The sequence below is a fragment of the Heterocephalus glaber genome, unplaced genomic scaffold (assembly GCF_053883595.1).
Source record: "Heterocephalus glaber isolate CG9 unplaced genomic scaffold, H.glaber_assembly_v1.0 deba00001472, whole genome shotgun sequence".
In the NCBI taxonomy this organism is placed as follows: Eukaryota; Metazoa; Chordata; class Mammalia; order Rodentia; family Bathyergidae; genus Heterocephalus; species Heterocephalus glaber.
In genome coordinates, this window is record NW_028258315.1 from 77,511,415 (window position 1) to 77,530,334 (window position 18,920).

The 18,920-nt window shown below is 36.6% G+C and overlaps 1 long non-coding RNA gene and 1 pseudogene across 2 annotated transcripts in view; both read right to left on the minus strand.

Moving 5' to 3' along the window:
- LOC110344500 (uncharacterized) overlaps positions 1 to 18,920 on the minus strand; it is a 92,508-nt gene that overhangs the window by 21,097 nt on the left and 52,491 nt on the right. For both annotated transcript variants that reach the window (XR_015439174.1, XR_015439173.1), the window contains exon 5: positions 784 to 920. This is a non-coding gene — a long non-coding RNA (uncharacterized LOC110344500). The remainder of the gene's footprint in view (positions 1 to 783; positions 921 to 18,920) is intronic.
- Positions 6,287 to 8,023, minus strand: LOC101703184 (nucleosome assembly protein 1-like 1 pseudogene; annotated as a pseudogene).

Consider the following 18,920-nt stretch of genomic DNA (forward strand, 5'->3'; position numbering starts at 1 on the left):
TGAATATCTACTGTGAACTACAGTTTTCGGTAAATACTCTAAATTTAGTATTTCCTATTTATGAGTCAAATATTTCTAAATAGTCATAACGTTTAATTTTAAGTGTATGAAGGAATGTTGATATATTTTAAGAATAACTTGTAAATTTGAAAACTCCCTAAAATTTTAATTACTTTTTCCTGAATCCTAAATATCATCATGTATTGCAACTTAGAAACACTAGCAGTTTGCTTCCCAGGTCTTGAAGATAAACATTTATACCTCTGTCTCCCTGGCGCCCCTTTCTCCTGGACACTGTGCTGTCCTCCTCTCCTCATTAAATGGCTAGAATGGGAGCTGCCATAGTCTTTCCCCCTGGTTGCACATGACTGGCCCAAAGACAGTTACTAAGAAATTCTTCCATGAGCTTTTTCAGACTGAAACAGGAGGAAGAGGAACCTACTCTGTAGGTTTCTACTCTGAATTTCTACTCTGAAATTACATCTACCTCCTTCGATTCTGTACCCCTAGTACCTAGCTCAGAATCTGCTCAGTAAATATGTCTGAAACAAGAACTTGTGAACACATGAGCAAACAAACCCCTGAGCATTTTTGGATAAAGGGGACGGTAACTAAACTTGGGACTTGACCCAGGTGCCTTGACTGGAAAGAGGAAGGAAGTGTGTGCTTTGAGAAAGACTGAGGAAAATCTCAGCCAATGGGATGGATATTGGCTGTGTGAGACTAAAGGACAGTGCTCTTGAAAGGAGCAGTGAGTTTGTTTCTCAGACAGAGATCACTTACTTCATGGAGCCGCCTGGAATGGCCCTGAGAGGGTCCAGGACATCACACTGCTTTAGAGATCCATCAAGGTCAGCCTAGGGAATCTTGAGTCATTCTTCTTCTACCCCTAAAAACAAGCTCTATGTGCTAAACTGGACCTGAAAAAAAGCAAACAAAAAACAAAGACTTGATGGAAAAATGTCCTGGGATGAAAACAAGCCACGAGAGGGCAGAATGGATGCTGAAGGTGGAAGCTTGCCTGTCCTGCCCAGCTGCCTTTAGTTGTAGGGTTGAGGGTAGATACGGTTTGCTGGAATTTTACATTCTGAAATTTCAGTTTAGGTGATTTTTTTTCTTTACATGGAAAAAATGGAAAGACTAGGGCAGGAGCCATGGTCAGTAAGCATCTGAGGCTGACTGGAGATTAAAGAAACAGGATTTAAGATTGAGAGTTGGGGGAGCCCCAACAGAAGAGCTTCGTGAGTGCCATTCTAAAGTGGGTGTGGCCTACTGGTCACTTTCTGTGTCCTGGGACACAATACCTGGCACCCGGAACATAAAAGAGGAAAGGTTTATTTTGGCTCACAGTTTGTAGAGGTTGCAAATGATGTTGCCTCAAACATCAAGACAAGATTTTTGAAAAACAAAAAGAAGAAACCTCTAGAATTCAGATATATTTGTGAAACAGAATCAGCAGGACTCAGTGGTTAATTATTTATGGCATTCGGAGAGGAGGAAGGCAAGGTAGAGTCTATGTTGTCTGGCTAGTAGGCTGACGGGCAAGTGAGGGGACTCCCCTCTTTAAATCAAGAATGCAGAAAGAAAAATAAGTGTAGAAAGGAAAAATAATCATTTCAGTTTTGGACATTTTGACACTTTAGATTTGTGTAGGAAGTGGGCGGAAACATTGGTTGAAAAAATCTCACAACATCACTGACAGAATTAAATAAGGCACTGTAGCAAGAGACTTGGTAAATCATGACACTACAAATGCTTTAAATATTATTTTAAATAGCCGGTAGGATGTTTTCTGTGTTTTTTTTCATATTTTACTTTTCGTGATATAAGAAATGGATAAAAGACATCATTTTGTTCTTCTAAACCTGTAGACATGAAGCTAAAAGCCAATGGTAAGGGCAAAATGGAAGAAGTCTGAAAGTTAGCGAATAATTTCTAATGGTTGTTGAAGTGGTGATTGAAACAAGTAATATGTGCACAACCACAAGTCACTGATAGAATACAATATCACCTATACTATTCAGTATGGTGGCAGTGAGATATATGTGCCTGTAAAGAACTTGCAATGTCACTAGTCAGACTGAGATGTGATACAGGGAGTCCAAAGAAAATATTTAAAAAGAAGGTAAGGCATCTACATTTTTTTACATTGATTACATATATAGTAATAATGTTTGGGGTATATTGGGTTAAGCAAAAATATATAATTAACATGGATTCATCTGCTGCTTTTCATATATGTGGATCACATTTGTACCTCACCTTGGATTTCTATGAAACAGCACTGGAAGAGAGCGTGATGAAACTGTTTTGAATCCTCAGGATTCTGCCCATCACTTGATACATGTCTTTCCCCTCCTCATGTGAACTGACTCCCCAAAGGTTTACAGCTCTGTCCAGATGACCATTTTTGCTCATTGCTTAACCCTAGAAAGAAAGGTGTTGGTCTGTGGGTTTTGCCCTCTTCAAGTATAGTCTTCCCATGATTTGTCCATCACTACAAGTGACCTCTTGAGATTGAGTCCAGATGACTAGGGTTGGAAGGAACCTCAAAATAATCTAACCCCACACCCTTCTTTTATGAATTTTTTAAAAGCCCAGAAAGGCCAGAAAGCATACCTAAATTATATTTTTTCCACTGCCCAACACTCTCTCCAGATGGATCTATTTGACCTTAAACAGTTTTATCTTCAAAGACAAATTTTTTCACAGAGAAGTGGGAGGAAAAACAAAATAGATTTAACATTGCCTTGGAGAAAATGGGAGGGGAATTGAAGAAACTCATCTTATGAACCTCCATTACGTTAAATGAGTAGGAGGGCAGGTCATCTTCCTTTAGAAGGAAGAAAACTAGTTTGTGGAGTGTGGAAGAAATTTAGAGGGAAAATGTTCAATGAAGGATTTGTCTCTAACTGTGTATCACAGTATGTAGGTATTCAAATAGAAAATTCTATAAAAAGGAACATGTAGGAAACTCATTGCTCTATGTTCCCTCCTTCAGAAATCACTGAACACCACCGAGGCTCACAATGGCTAACAGCATTTCATTTGGTTATAAATTAGGAAAATATGTGATCCCTCTGTGAACCACCAGTTGTTCAATATTATAATCAGGTCATATATATTTCTGGTTAGAAAGGATTTTCAAAATATAGGGTATACTAGTTTTGTAGACCTGTTGGTGGTGACTTAAAACAATAGAAACTTATTGACATACTTCTGGAAGCCAGAAGTCCAAATTCAAGGTGTGGATACAGCCATGCTTCCTTTGAATGCTTCAGGGGAGACTCCTTCTTTGCCTCTTCCCAGCTTCTGGTGGTTTGCTGCTGCTCCTTGGAATTCCTTGGCTTACAGCTATAGCACATCAATCTCTGCTTCTATCATCACATGACACCATCCTCTCATGTGTTTGTGTGTCTTGCCTTCTTATAAGGACACTAGTCATATCAGCTTAAGGGCCCACTAATGAGGTAATACCTCAGTTTAACTCATTACAATGGTGCCACCTTAATTTCCATACAGGGGTAAGATCTTGAACACATGTCGTTGGGAGACACAAACCAACCATACATAAGGTATTTCTTCTATGTGCATCCATTATAGTTGAATAAAAAGTTTATTTAAGACTTTGGGTCCCGACAAGGTAGCATACACCCATTTCTCTGAGCTCCATACCTAGTAGAATCTTTAACCCCAGAAATGGCACAAGAAGCAATCAAAGGAGGACTTCTAAAAGAAGACAATAACTGGTTTGAGACCTCAGAAGCAAAGTTAAAACACAGCATCAAGGCATCTTATATCCCCCACCCAACAAAGAAAAGTAGCCCAGAACAAACTTTTTCTGATCCCAAACTATAGGCCGTCTAGGTAGCCACACTCCCCCTGACAACATCAGGGGACCTTGTAACCCAACTGGAAAAAGGAATTAGTTGGTGGTCCAAGCAAGAGTAAATGACCACAAAAAGGATTATTTTACTGTGCCTAAGACTTTTCCCCTGCCAAAAGATACTCCGGGTCCCAGCAGCATCAACAAGAGAGTGATCGCCAATAAGCTTGGCCAGAAATCTCCTTGATCCTGATACAATAAGCTCCTGGAGGGAGAAATGACCCCTATTTCTCAGAGGGAGGGATGACCACACACCTCTAAGATTTTGACCAGGGGAGCCTTTTTGTCTTCATGAAACCAAGACACCCATGCTCCCCTATTTGGTCAGTTTCCCCCTTGCTGAACAAAATACCTGACATAAAGGAGAAGAGGTTTAACATGGCTCATAGTTTAGCAGGGTTCAGGTCATGGTCATCTGGCCCCAAGGCAAAAACATCATAGTGGACAGGCATGGTGGAACAACTGCTCACTTTATGGCAGTTGGGAAGCAAAGCACACAGGAAGAATACCAGAGAAAAAGGAAAAGGTCACACCTCCATGATCCACCCAGACATACCCAGAGGTGTGCTGTATTAATCCCCTGGTTGGTTTTGAGCCTATCACTCTGATGATTAATTTAACCATCACACACACACAGAGCCAGCTAGTGGCTCAATATAGAGAAGCCCTTTTATTCCTTAGGCACTACTAGTAAGGATACATGGGAGTCCCAGTGGCACCAGACAAACCCAAGCTAGCCAAAATAACATCAAAAAGAGTTTAAAAATTAAACTATCATTAGAATACAGACTGCTAAAATATGCTAAGATCTACAGGATAACTCTAAACACAATGAGTGCATGCTAGCCTAAGAGATTAAAATAGGACTCAGAATCTCTTAACATAATAGACAAGATGCCCAGGATATAATAAAAAAGGTCACCTATCATACCAAGAACCAAGAAAATTACAACTTGAATGAGAAGAAAAGCCAACTGAGATAATTGGATATTAGAATTATGTGGCAAGGATTTCAAATCAATTGTTACAAAAATGCCTTCACCATAAATGTTCTTGAAGGAAAAAATGGAAAGTTTCAGCAAAGAAAGAAAAGTTAAACAGTACCAAGCAGAAGTTATAGAACAGAAAAATCCAATAACAAAATTTAAGAAAATCATTAGGGGGGCTTAATAGTGAAGTGAAGATGACAGAAGATAGAACCAGTACATCTAAGGACAGAAAAATGAGATTGAACAATTTGAGAATAGAGAGAAAAGCAAAACTATGAGAAGAAACTTAGGAATCAGTAGAGCAATAAGAAAAGGTCCAACATTTATGTCATCCAAATTTACAGAAGGAGAAGCTAGAAGAATATTTCAAAGAAAGGGAAGCTAGGCAGGAATGGTAGTACCCCTCCTGCTCCTCTTGCTCCTCCTCCTCCTGTTCTTCCTCCTCCTCTTCCTCCTCCTCCTCTCCCCACTCCTCCTCCTTCTCCTTCTTCTCCTCCTCCTCCTCCTCTCCCCACTCCTCCTCCTTCTCCTTCTTCTCCTCCTCCTTCTTCTCTCCCCCTCTCCTCCTCTCTCTCTCTCTCTCTCTCTCTCTGAAACCCAGGCCTCCACACTGAGCTCCATCCCCTACCCTGCTGCCCTTTTTGAGACATCTTGCTAATACTTTGGAACCTCCTGCATCATCAGCCCTCCAGAGTGTGAGGATAACAGGTTTGTACCACCACACCCAGCTTTATTCTTTCTTATAAGGTAACTGGCATTGAATAATCCACAATATCCAGGATGTATCTTCTGGATACATCCATACTATTCAACATAGTACATTGACAAAACTATCCTTTAGGAGCTAGGGCAAAACAAAGACATTCCAGATGAAAGAAAAATGTTTTGTGGCTAGCAGGCCCACCCTTAAAGACTAAAAGTTCTGCAAACAGAAACAACGTAATAAATTTGGGATATCTGTAAGGAAGAATGAACTACAGGAAGAACACATATAAGGTACATACCAAGTCTACATACAATAGATGTATAAACTATTTGATTCAATACAATGATATTTAAAAGTAAAGAAGGTAAAGTAAATTGAGATTTTATACTTAAAATGATAAAATGTTGATACCAGTACACTTCCATAAGTCATGTGGATATAGTGTAAAACTCAGCAACCACTGTGAAAACTATATGAAGAAATACACTCAAAAGCACTATAAATAAAACAAAATAGAACTCTAAAAATGCTCAAGTAACCTATAAGAAGAAGGAAAGAAAAGAGAATGTGGGAATGGAAACCAGAAGAAAAAAATGAATAAAGACAGTAGCAGACTCAATTAGTAACAGATCAAAAATTACACAAAATGTAAATGATTTAAGTATACTAGTTAAAAAGCAGAGATTATTGAATGGAAATAAAATTTAAAAGACAAAATTATACACTGTTTATAAGAAACTCATTTCAGATTCCACATAGAGTTGAAAGTAAAATATGAAAAACTATATCAGGAAAATATTAATTTAAAAAACAATAAAAGAACAGAAGTCATTTTACATGTGACAAAATTGTATAGGACTAGCCACACAGGCACCCAAAGGATTACAAGCTGAGAAATATGAATAAGACAGGAAGATTGTTTCGATGTCAGTATCCTGGTTATGATATTATACTATAGTTTTGGTTTTTTTGCATTTAACATTTTTATTCTAGACAGCAAACAACAAAAATAAGCAAACAAACAACCAAAAAAACGTGAAATATGCTCATCAAATGATGTAAAGTCATCCTTTCCAGGAAAGCAGAAGGTAGACCATCCTGCTTTGCTGCCTCTTGCACTCTGCTGGGTTTTGCTTCTTCTTTGGGTCATAGTCTGGATCATTTTCCTGATCTTCTTCTTCCCCTTCCTCATCCGCTTCTTCACCTTCTTCATCATAACCATCATCATCATCTTCAATAGCTTCTCCAGTGAAGTACAACACTGATCTTGGAATTATACGCTCACGTAAAAAGCGATCAATTTCAAAGTCTGCAGCTAGGATAGCTTCGGCATCATCATCCAGATCTCCACTCTCAGGAACTTCAGGCGAAGCAAAAAAATTAAAGAAAGAATCATTGGAAACTTGTTTTAGTCACAGTACAAACTGTCTCACATCCCTTATGTTTCTGCTTCTTTTTAATGGTTTTCAAAGTGACATTCTTTCCCTTTTTCCAATCTATTTGGCACCCTGTACAGCCCATAATTTCTGGTCCATCAAATGAAAAGGGATCAGAATCATCTGGTTCAGATCTCATCCTGTACGTCTTTGTCAACACTTCATTTGTGAAATATTCATTGGGTTCAAAGTGAAATTCTAAGATAAAACTCATAGGCTGGCCAGCATGTGAGAACTTAAGTTTAATTTGTCCTTCAAATGCTTCAGAATAGGTTCATCATGTTCCTGGACCATGTCACTGAGCAAGTCAACATTCTTAAAAATAGTCAACCAAAATTCAGGAATTCCTTTAGGATCTTCTTTTTCTTCATCTTTTTTTTCATCTTCAATCTTGGCCTTTTCTTTCAGCTCCTCCGAAACTTCTTCCTCATCTGGTTTCCACTCACATTCTTCTTCTGTAGGTTCATAAATTGCATTAATGATCTCAAATTGCTTATCAAATAGAGGCTGGTGGAGAACAGTATACTTCCTTTCAAGATCATGAACTTCCTCATAGAATTTGGCTTCTATCTGTGCACAATTAACTTGAAGGCTTTTGAGAGCATTCACTCTTCTTTTAAGTACCCTAGGCAAGCTTTCAATGTATCCTGTTGGTGTGTCTACCAGACCATCAAGTCTTTCTTGAAGGGCTGCAAGAATCTGAGGATTTTGCATCATCTGAACAGTCAGCTGACGCGCTTTGATTTTTGTTGCTTCACCAGTTTCTTCTTCTTCTACTTCTTCAGCATCATCCAAATCTCTATCAAGCTCAGACTGTTCTTTGTTGTCAATGTCTGCCATGTTGTAAGAACTGCAAATGTCAGCGGCTAGTTCTGGGAGTCAGGCGGCGGCGGGAGCTGCGCAGGGAGTGACTACGGGGCGACGGCGGCAGGAGGACCAGCAGGCGGCACCACGAGCAGATGGCGCTAAAAAAGACCCGAGAGCCCCGCCGCTCGCGCTCATATACGATATTATACTATAGTTTTGTAAAACATTTCTATTAGGGGAAACTAGGAAAAGGGATATGGGATCACACTATTATTTCTGATAACTTCCTATGAATCTACAGTTATCTCAAAAAAAATTCCAATTAGAAATATCTTGTCTAAACAGAAAGCGAATTTAAAAAAACGGAAAGAGTATTCTCCTAGCTCTATATTAAAATAAGGCATCAATAGAGTTAGTATTCAGTTTTTCTCCTTTAAAAAGTCATGTAGGGCTGGGGATTTAGCTCAGTGGTTCCACTGCCTGCCTTGTAAGCACAAGGTCTCAAGTTCAACCCCTGGTACGCAAAAAAAAGTCATGTAAAATATATTTAGTTATTTGACTTTTATTTATTGTTTATATGGCCATATAAAAACATTTGAAAATTAAGCTTTTGATAACTAATCCCTGAAGAAAATAACAATATTATAAAGTAAAAACATTTTCACATAATAAATATATCATAGCAATATTAAAAAGGACAAAAGAGAGGTGAAAAAAGAAATCAAATGAGCGTTTCTAGGTATCCAAGAGCATATCTAACTTGTTTTACATGGTTAAGGTAAAAACCCTTACCTAGATGTGACACATCATGGACACATGAAAACCATGTGGATTAATATCATCACTTCCGTATAAACAAATTTCCCTGTCTCGGTCAATAAATAAGCCGAATCTCCTTTTCCTGGCACAGCTCCTGACTAAGCATCATCTTTACTTCATGTTTAAATCAAAGGGAAACTAGTGATAGTTTTATTTATTACTATTGGTACCTAATCTGTTTTACATGGCAAGTAATATTTGCAACATCATTTTGTGAATCTTGTCTTTTTAAAATTGTATTCATTTATTTAAATTACCACTTAACATAAAAGTGTAGCCAAAAGACTATAAGGATGTGAACAAAATAAATCCTGAGAAAAGTGTTTGCTGTCATTCTGTACACAAAAGGAATGAGATGTGAAGAACAAGGAAGCAATACAGTACTCAAACTAAATGACTAGGATAACATGAAGTACTCCACATATAATAAGTCAGTGTGTCCACACCTACGGAAGGACACACTCCCCTTAAATCTTTATAGATCCAGAGGCTGAGCCCTGAAGCTGCTCTACAAACCACTGAATTAAAAAGTCTGGAGGAAAGAGAATTTGCTCTTAACTGTTTTCCTCAGTTAATTCTGATGCACATGGTTTGGTGAGAAAGTTTTGGGAACAATGTATTGAATCAGAGCTAGAAAATATTTTTCTGAAAAGATCCAAAAAATTTTGCTTTTTAGTCTTTGTTGGCCATACAATCACTCTTGCAACAATTCTGCTCAGTCTTAAAGTAAAAGCGACCATAAATGATTATATACACTGTAAATAAAGACTTGTGGCTGTATGCCAATAACACTTTACTTATAGACAGTGAAGTCTGGATTTCATGTAATTTGCCCATATCCTGAAATAGTTTTCATGGGATCTTTTTTTCAATAATTTGAGAATGTAAAAACCATTCCTAGATCTTAGGCTGAACAAAAATAGGCAGTGTGCAGAATGAGTCCTGCAGCCTTCCTTTGCTGTACTTTCTATTAGATTATTAATCATATTAATATTTTTCATGGTTAATGATTGTAATTTATCTTATATTGTGTTATAAATACAGGAAGAACCTCAGCATTAACTATTACATTTTCTTCTTTTAGGAGTTAGCTCTGTTTAAGCAGCTTGAAATCCTATGCAACTTGAAAGCTGTGGGTGGAAAAGATTGAAATTAATCTGCCCACATAAGCAAGATGGCATATCAAGACATTATCTAAATTTCTGGATAACAAATAAGTGATATTTTATGCCTACTTTGAACAATTTGGGCATCAAAAATGACAAATTTTAAAAATTCTATCCAGTTCTCCATTATATGTATATATATACATAGTTTTAAATACTACTTGATACATGATGTTATCTTAAATGCAATATAGCTTTAAATGATGTTGGTTTAATTTGAGTAGCTTTTTAATTAAAGTAAACCAACATTTGTTGCTTCACTGCTGAACAGAATAAATTAGGAGTGTAATGCATGAATATGAAAATATGAAAAATTTAAGAAAGATGATTCAAGATCCTTCTTCCATATATTTTTTTTTCCTTAAGTGAAGTTCAAAGGAGGCATTTCATGATTTAGTAGCATCACAGAGTAGTGTTTCTGTTGCCTTTCTCCTTATGCTACTGTGATAAATATAGATTATAATATACTTAACCTTGGGAGAAGGAACCAGCAATCTAGTCTGCACTGTTGAACAGTCCAAATTTAAAAATACATATAAGTAAAGGACTTAAAATCACTAAGGAGCTGTCTGGGTTTTTGTTATAAGATCTTATATCACTGGATCCAAAACTCTTTGAAAGCCTAACTGATTCAGACTAGGCTATAATCCTAAATAACACAGATAGGCCCTGCCCTCAAAGTGCTTCCCCTCTAGAAGAAACAGATAGAAAGGAACAAGCAAGCAATTTAATATAAAGTTTATCAGATGCTGGTAAATATTAGTAAGAGGACAGGGGGAGTGGAATAGTCATGGCCTCTATTTTGTATAAGGGAGTCAAGTAATAGACTCTGGAGATGATATTTGAACATACAGAACTAAATGAAGTAAGGGAACAAGCTGTGTGGGTACCTGGAAGAAGAGCACTCCCAGGAAGAGAGCACAGAAAATGCAAAGGCCCTGTAAGGAGAGCATGCTTGCCATGTTCCAGGACCAGCAAAGGGCCAACGCCCGTGGACCAGAGTGAGCAAGGGCGGAACTCCATAAGAACAGCTACTTCTTTCTGCTTAGGTTACTGCTGTGTCCTCTGCACATCAGACAGTGCCTAGTACACAGCAAACACTAAGCCAATATTTGCTGAATGAATGAATGAATGTATGAGGAGAGAGAAAAAGAAAAGGCTGGATTATGTGGGGCTTCATAAGTCATCAGAAGAATGCTGTATTTTACTAAGTAAGAAGGACAGTCACTGAAGGGCTCTAATCAGAAGTCCCATGGTCTGTGTTAGGTTTTTAAAGGATTTAAAATAAATCAGACTACAAGGAGGAAGACAGAAGCAGGGAGAACAGAATGAGAGCTATTTCCATAAAACAGCATCAGACAGTGGAATCAGCAGATCTTGCACAATAATTATTTAAGACAGAATTTCAATGGCTTATAAAACTGGAAGGAAATTGTATATTAAATATGGTTCAAATTTTCTATAATAATGAAATTGGACAATGGAGTATTCCAGGTAGATCTTTATTGGGTAGGGATTGCAGTCCCTGATCTGAATCTCAGTGTTACAAACTTAGATTCCTTAATCAATTCATGTATGATAATCAGGGTCTTGAAACTAATGCTGGTTAACCAAATTCCCACAAAGAAGATGGTAGAGAACTCCACAGAACAACACTGGATGTTGGCATCAGCAGAGCTAATTAGGAGTAGGTTAATCAGGGAGTTTTCTAGGTTCCAAATTATAAAGGTCACAAAAACATCACTGGAATTATGAAAAATTGAAAGTTGTTTTTATCTAGACTCCTCTAAGAAAAGCTGATCTCTAAAGATAGCCCTCCAATGAACCATGGCTGAAGTATTTACACATATTTTATGTTCATCAACCTTCTTAAATCTAGGCCAGCTATATAAGTCACTTCTTATGAATAGAATCAGGTTCAGGTGGTCCTGCATCGCTTCAGGGGCTAGGTCAAAAGGACCCGTGTAGTTTCCACCTTGTTCTCTTGGAATAGTTATTCTGGGATTGCGCCTCAGCTATGCAAAAAATGTGTACACCCTGCTGTAAAGACCACATGGAGTGAATGTGTGCAACATGGAGAAAGATAAGGCCCAGCTGAGCCTACCTTGCAGACATTCTGGGGAGCCTCAGACATTTCTTGAACAAATCGATTGCTATCTGAATACCATTGAGAACCTCTAGTTAAGAATTGCTTCTCCAAATCTTGGCTAAATTCCTGACCCATATAATCATGAAAAAGAAAATAATTATTGCTTTAAGCCATTAAGTTTTGAAGTAGATTGTTAAACAGCAATAGCTATTAGAACAAGAGAGTATGTGGTCAGCAGGCAGAATTTAATAAACCACTTAAGAGTAAAGGTAAGACCCCTATGAGGCATAATCAAATGAAGACTGTGTTCAATTAAACCAACTTCCAATGAAAAGAGGTAGATGCAGTTGCGCATAGCTGGGGTGTGCATGTTTGGATGCAGACTCTTCAATTGCTTGCACCAGGGCCTCCCTCCACCTTTCTCCCAAAACACAGGGTGCACATGTGTGGGAGCAGCATCTGCTGCCTCTCTGTGCAGCAGACCCACTGAGATAGCAGAAAAATATCTTTATTGTAATGATTCTTCCATTTTATATTTGAGATAGAACTCAAAGTTTTGAAATTCCTGGAAGGACAAAATTTTTTCATGTTTAACAAGAGCCTACACTGAGTGATGCTAATTAGCTTAGGACAGAAAATAGTAAGCCAAGGCTATTGACTGCCACATTTCTAAAAATCTGCCTGTACTTCCATTCTCAATATAGAAAAAATAACACTATCACACCATTACCTCAGACCCCTCAAACAGGCATATTTTGATTTTCTAAGTCCTTTCCAAGACTCTCACTAGGCAAAATGAGTTGTTTGGCTATTTTTTCTCACTTATTGGACACAGTGCATACATATATTATTAGTATGTAATATCATATGATTTAGAAAATAGTGTCCTAGAAGACATATAACCAGAATAAAATATTATTTAGTCTTTGGTATAATAAATAAGGATAATAGCCAGGCGTTGTGGTGCACACCTGTAATCCCGGCACTCAGGAGGCTGAAGCAGGAGGATCACTGTGAGTTCAAGGGCAGATTGGGCTACATAGTGACTTCAAGGCCAGCTTGAACTACATAGCAAGACCTGGTCTCATAAAATCAAAATAAAATAAAATAAAATAAAATAAAATGGTCAATAGTACTTAGCAGTAGCCAACTTTTAGTAATAATCATTATGTTAAGAACTATGTTATTTAAGTCTTATAAATGTCAAATGAGCCCTATAAAGTAGGTATTATCATAGTTTACAGTTTCTATATTAGAAACCTGAAGGTTAGAAAGTTTTTAGTATTCACTCAAAGTTAAGTAATACCACCTAGCTCCTTTATGCACTTAAAGTTCTATATTATAAATTCTTTATAAGAAGACAAGACTCTGTTACAAGAACTTATAAAGATGAGCTCTGGCCCTAAGGGTAAATTTTATTTCAGTTTAGAACTTAGTTTCAATCTTCAGAATATAAAAAATAGGATATATTTTCAATCCCCAGTACCAAAAAAATAGGATGTATTTGTATGAATTATTTATTAGCACTGGAAAACTATATAAATATTAATTTAGCATTAGATTATCACATTACATCAAATATAATTAATTACAAAGAATGGTTGTCAATAAAAATAAAATATTTGACCCTCTGGAAAGCATTTCATGAAACTATTATAGTCCTGGGATAAATATGAGAAATAGAAATAGTGAAGTCTTAAAAGATCTGAACTGGTTTCAACATCATATGTGATTTGGCACGCATCTCTTCATTTATTTTGCCTCTAGAGTTTTATGGATTTGATGACATGCCCATAAAAAGGGAAAAATATTCATAAATGAAAATATGGATCTTATTTAAACACATATGAAAATTCCAATTTCAACACCCAATATTTGGTGGATATGTGTGTTTGTGTGTGTGGCCAAAAGCCGTAAATTTATTTAATGTGAAAACTGGTAACGTTGGGTGTTTCCATTTTAAAGGGTGTTGAACTAGCCTCTCTGCCTTTCAACTAAAATACCTCTGAAGTTCAGAGTTTTAGAAAATGCTTATAACAATGCTTAAAAGTCATGTAACTTATCTAAGAGCAGCATTTGGAAGGAGTTTATAATGATAAGGCTGATGACACCAGATAGAGGAAAACCAGATGGGGACCGACTGCTGTCCCTGCCATGTGGCTCAGTACCCCTTTTTGTTTAAAAGAATGCAAAGGCAGAGAAGGATATTTCATCCTCTTTCCATTTTCCCCCACAGGACTGGGAACAATAAGAACAATGAGTGACATTTTCCTGCCCAATTCTGCCTTTCTGAGTTTCCAAAGGAATGTTCCCATAGAATCTTTATAATCACACGAAACTATAACTGCCAGAACATAGCAGAACAGGGAAAAGAGGTATTCCACATGTTGCTATAAAAAATACCTGAGGCTGGGTACTTTATAGAGAAAACATGTTTATTTAATTCACAGTTTTGGCTGTCCAAGAACATGATGCTGGCATTGGCTTTTGGCAAGGGCATCATGGAGGAGAGCATCACACAGTGGGAGAGGAAGCCAGACAGAGTGAGCCTAGAAAGCAGACTTGCTTTAGAACAACTCATTTCTTAGAGGAACTAATTCAGTCATACAAGACCTAACTGACCCCTCGAGACAGCATTAATCCAGTGGTGAGGGTACTGCTCCCACCACCTTCTTACCTTCCCCTACATCTCATCTCTTAAAAGTCCTACCACCTCAACTGGGCACCAAGCATCCAGCATATGAAACTTCAGGGGGCAGACATTACCTAAACCACAGTGGTGGCATTTGCCTCTAGTCACCAGAAACAGAGAGCTATGAGAGTAGGAGGCTGGCAGCACTGCAGATGGGGGCTCCCTTTTGTCATGTGTCTATCACCTCAGCCTACAGAGCACCCGGCAGTGATGGCAGGAACAGACAGCATCCCATGCTCTAGGTGAATCCCTGTTATGTTGAGGATTGCAAAACTGTAGTGAATATCATTTTTAAAAGATCACAGTAAATAGGGAGAATGGCCATCTTTATGAAAAAAGACCCAAAATAATCAATAAACTAGTTCAAAGCATTCTTAAGAAGGAATAGGTAGAGGAGGAGGAGGAGGAGGAGGAGGAGGAGAGGGAGGAGGGGGGGGGAGGAGCAGGGGGAGGAGAAGGAACAAGAGGAGGAAGAACAGTTTTCTGTAATTTGAAAAACTTTTTTCTAAAATTTATAAGGCAGAGAAAGAACGAAGATATCCAACAAGAATACTTGAGAGAATTTGCTCTGTGTGACAGTAAGACTTGTTATAAAATGAGTAATAAGCCCAGGACATGAGATGTAAAGATAGTGAAATAGATCTGAGAAGATCCCAGACCAGCACCACACGTATATGGAAACTAATCATACAACAAAGCTGACATTTCAGGTAGGTGGGGAAAACACAGATGTTGACTCTATGGAGAAAAACAGCTAAAGATAACTAAGATTGGATCCTTATTTCATTCAACACATGAAAATCAATCCCAGATGGGGTAAAAATTTACATATAAAAGACAAACTTCCAAAACCTTTCAAATAATCATAGGAGAGTAGCTTTATGCAATCAAGATAAATAAACTAGCAAGTGAATCAGACACTAGCCCAAATAGTGCTAATATCATAAAATTAGAAATTAAACCATAAAAAGTTAGAGAAAAAATATATACTAAAAAATGAAAAGTATATTGAAAGATAGAAGAATCATGATGATATACTCTGAACACTGTAGATTCAAAAAATACAGACACAACTGAGAAAAAATGAAGTAAAAAAGATATCTAACAATTGAAATTGAAGATTTCAATAGATCCCTCTCAGAGCCAAATAAAGCATAGCAAAAATGGGAAAACATTAAAATATCAGCACTATATACATATCTACATGAATTTTGACACCCAATAGACACATTTCTTTGAATTATGAGTGCTCACAAAAGCTTCATAGAGTTTCATAATCTCAATAGATTAAAAAACAGTATCATGCCTGTTATATTCTCTGGACATTAGGGGAAAACAGAAATCAATAACAAAATAATAAATTTAGAAGCTTCATGTGTACGAACACTAAGTAACAATACTAAGTAACCCCTCAACCAAAGGAATAATTTTCAAAGGAGAGCTGAAAACACTGGGATGTAAAAGTGAAAGCATTTCATCAAAAATTTTAGGCCATAAATCAAGTGGTATCAAAATTTATAGCTTTAAAATCATACAACAGAAAATTTTAAATGTTAAAATATGAATAATGAAGATTGGGGGGAAAAGCAACAAAACAAATCCAAAGAAACTAGAGATAAGTGAAGTAATTTTTTAAAAACAGAACACAGAAACAACTGAGAAAATTAACAAAACTACAAGATAATTTTTTGAAAAATTTAATAAGATGAAACACAAACAAAAAATAATTAAATACCCTTTATGGATTCAATTTAAAATTAAATCCATAGTTGACAGATCAAAACCCTTCCAGACAATGTAATAAAACAGTTATAAAATAAAATAATCATTAATAAGCTTATGAAATCATGAAAAAACTTTTGATATTAGTAAATCTTTGCAGCATATCACATTAAGGAATTAAAGGAGAAAAATGAATGATCATTTCAATAGATCTGAAAAATAGCAATAGTAAAGGCTCACAACTAATTTTTTATTAAAATAGCGCAGAAAATTAGAAACAAAGTGGTAATTCCTAAATTTGTAAACATCTATATATCTGAAAAAACTACCAAATATTAGAGGAAAATGGAATATCTGTATATTCATTTCAATTCAAATTATGATTTTATAAAGCACTACCATCACTACCACTAAACATAGGACCTAAAGTCTTTTCTGCAGTATATGCAAAGAAAAAGAAACAAAAGGTATATGCATTTGTCCAGCAATGATTACCTAAATTGAAAAGACAAAGCAACCAATAAATATTTAAATTAATAAAGCATTTAAATAAAAGAATACAGTAGGATTGGCAGATATAAATCTGTACCAGCAATAACTGAAAGGATGGTAGGATTCGTATCACATAGGTAATGTAACAAAAGATATGATGCTACTCAAAGTAGCAATTAAAGCTGTCAAACATCTATCATGATCAAAAGGGAAACAGAAACTATGTTTAGCTTCTTAAATTGGGGAAATTAAAGCTTCAGGGGTATCAAAGGCCATAGAACAATTAAGAAAAGAAAGTAGGACAGAAAGCCAATCTACAGATTAATAGCAGAAAGAACCTATGCCCACTCCTAAATTGAAAAAAGTGGCAGGTGTCGAGGTCACCAGCAGGTGGCAGCACCATAGTGCACCTGTCCGGCTGCCACGGCATTGCAAAGGACGGAGAGAGAAGAAGGCTGGGGATTTAGCTCAGTGGCGCTGTTCCTGCCTTGCAAACTCTAGGTCCTGAGTTCAATTCCCGGTGCCGGGTGAAAAAAAAAAAAAAAAAGATTGCAGCTCCTACTGACCAAACCTGCTTCCACAGCTCTTGCCTCATGGAGACCCCGCTCACTGCTTCCTCCAATGGGTCAGTGAGGCCAAGAGGCAATTCATAGCTGTTGCTAGTACCTTAGTGCTCCATATTCTTCCTTATTTCCTTTAACCCTACCCACAAGTCTATAAACAGTCCTTTCATTAATCTCTTCAATGAAAGTGTTCTTGTTTCCTGCCAGGATTCTGACTTACAAACTCCAAAGAGGAAATAATTAATACATACAAGAATAAAAAAGAGAAGCTTTCAATGGTGTGTTCAAATTATATTTTCTTTTGAAGTCATATTTTATTATCAGGAGAAAACAAAACCAGAGCACAGATTATGAGAGGATTCTTTCCTAAAATTTGAAATAAGAATATGGTAATTTGAATAATTTAGTTTTCTAAAAACAGAGCTCTCTTTTCCAAACTTCTTCCTCCAGTTCTGAACAGTAATTCAGTGCCATTGTTGACATTTGTGTTTTCCTCAGCAGCTCTGAAGGGATGAAGATCTCAGAAAGCAGCCAAAAATAAATGACTAAATAAAATTTTTAGAGCCCTTTGTAGAATATAATATAACAAATGCTTCCAATCACTGGTTTCCACTTACTGTCAAAGACTCTGTTGGCTTTCTTTAGTTATTTTCCTTCTTTATTTAGAATCTTTTAAAAATGAATTATTTAGACAGAAATAAAATTGTCACCTGTAGATTTTATCATTTCTTCTTTGGATAGCTATGATGTGAGACTGAAAGTCATTTATAATATTCTCTCATATATATATATATATATATATATATATATATATATATATATTCTCAATTCCTGAACAAATTCCTTGAAAAAAGTACAAAAATTTGTGTGTCAATTTTCTACAAGATAAGATTGAAATAAACCACTGTCTATATTCAGGACAATTGTCTAAATCCACACCAATGCTAATGACATGTGTCACTTTGAGGGCTAGGGTTTGACTCTTACTCTTCACACTTCCAGGCTCTTCTGCCTTCAAACTTCTACCAATGTAGTCAGGAGCTCACCCCCAATTTTTCCTCCTTGTATCATTGCCTGATAAATAAGATGCTGTTGTACTGACTGCCAGTCTAGAAAAGTTACAGGAATATAACAGATTTTAATGTGATTCAGTTTAAGGCTACTTTTTGCAGAACTTTCACTGTTTCTCTTGGTGAGAGTTGGAGGAACTTAAGTGATGAAATGAAAATGTCTTGAATGTCTGGAATCGCTCTTTTTTTATTGTATTAAAAAACAAAATTTCAAAACAAAATAATAGGAGAATAACAATAGTTAATACACCATGTATCATGATCTTCAAAGTACTTGTCAGAGTACAAGACATAAACCAAAGAGACTTACAAAGTCTTCTCTTTTCACAAAGAAACAGATAACACAAAACTTTCTTTTCTACAATCTAAGATAAACTAGTAGTATAAAGGAAACAAATTACAAATATCCTAAAATATTTTTGAAACAACACAATATGTACTTTGGGGAAGTACATGAACTCCCTACTTCCTATTTATCTCTCT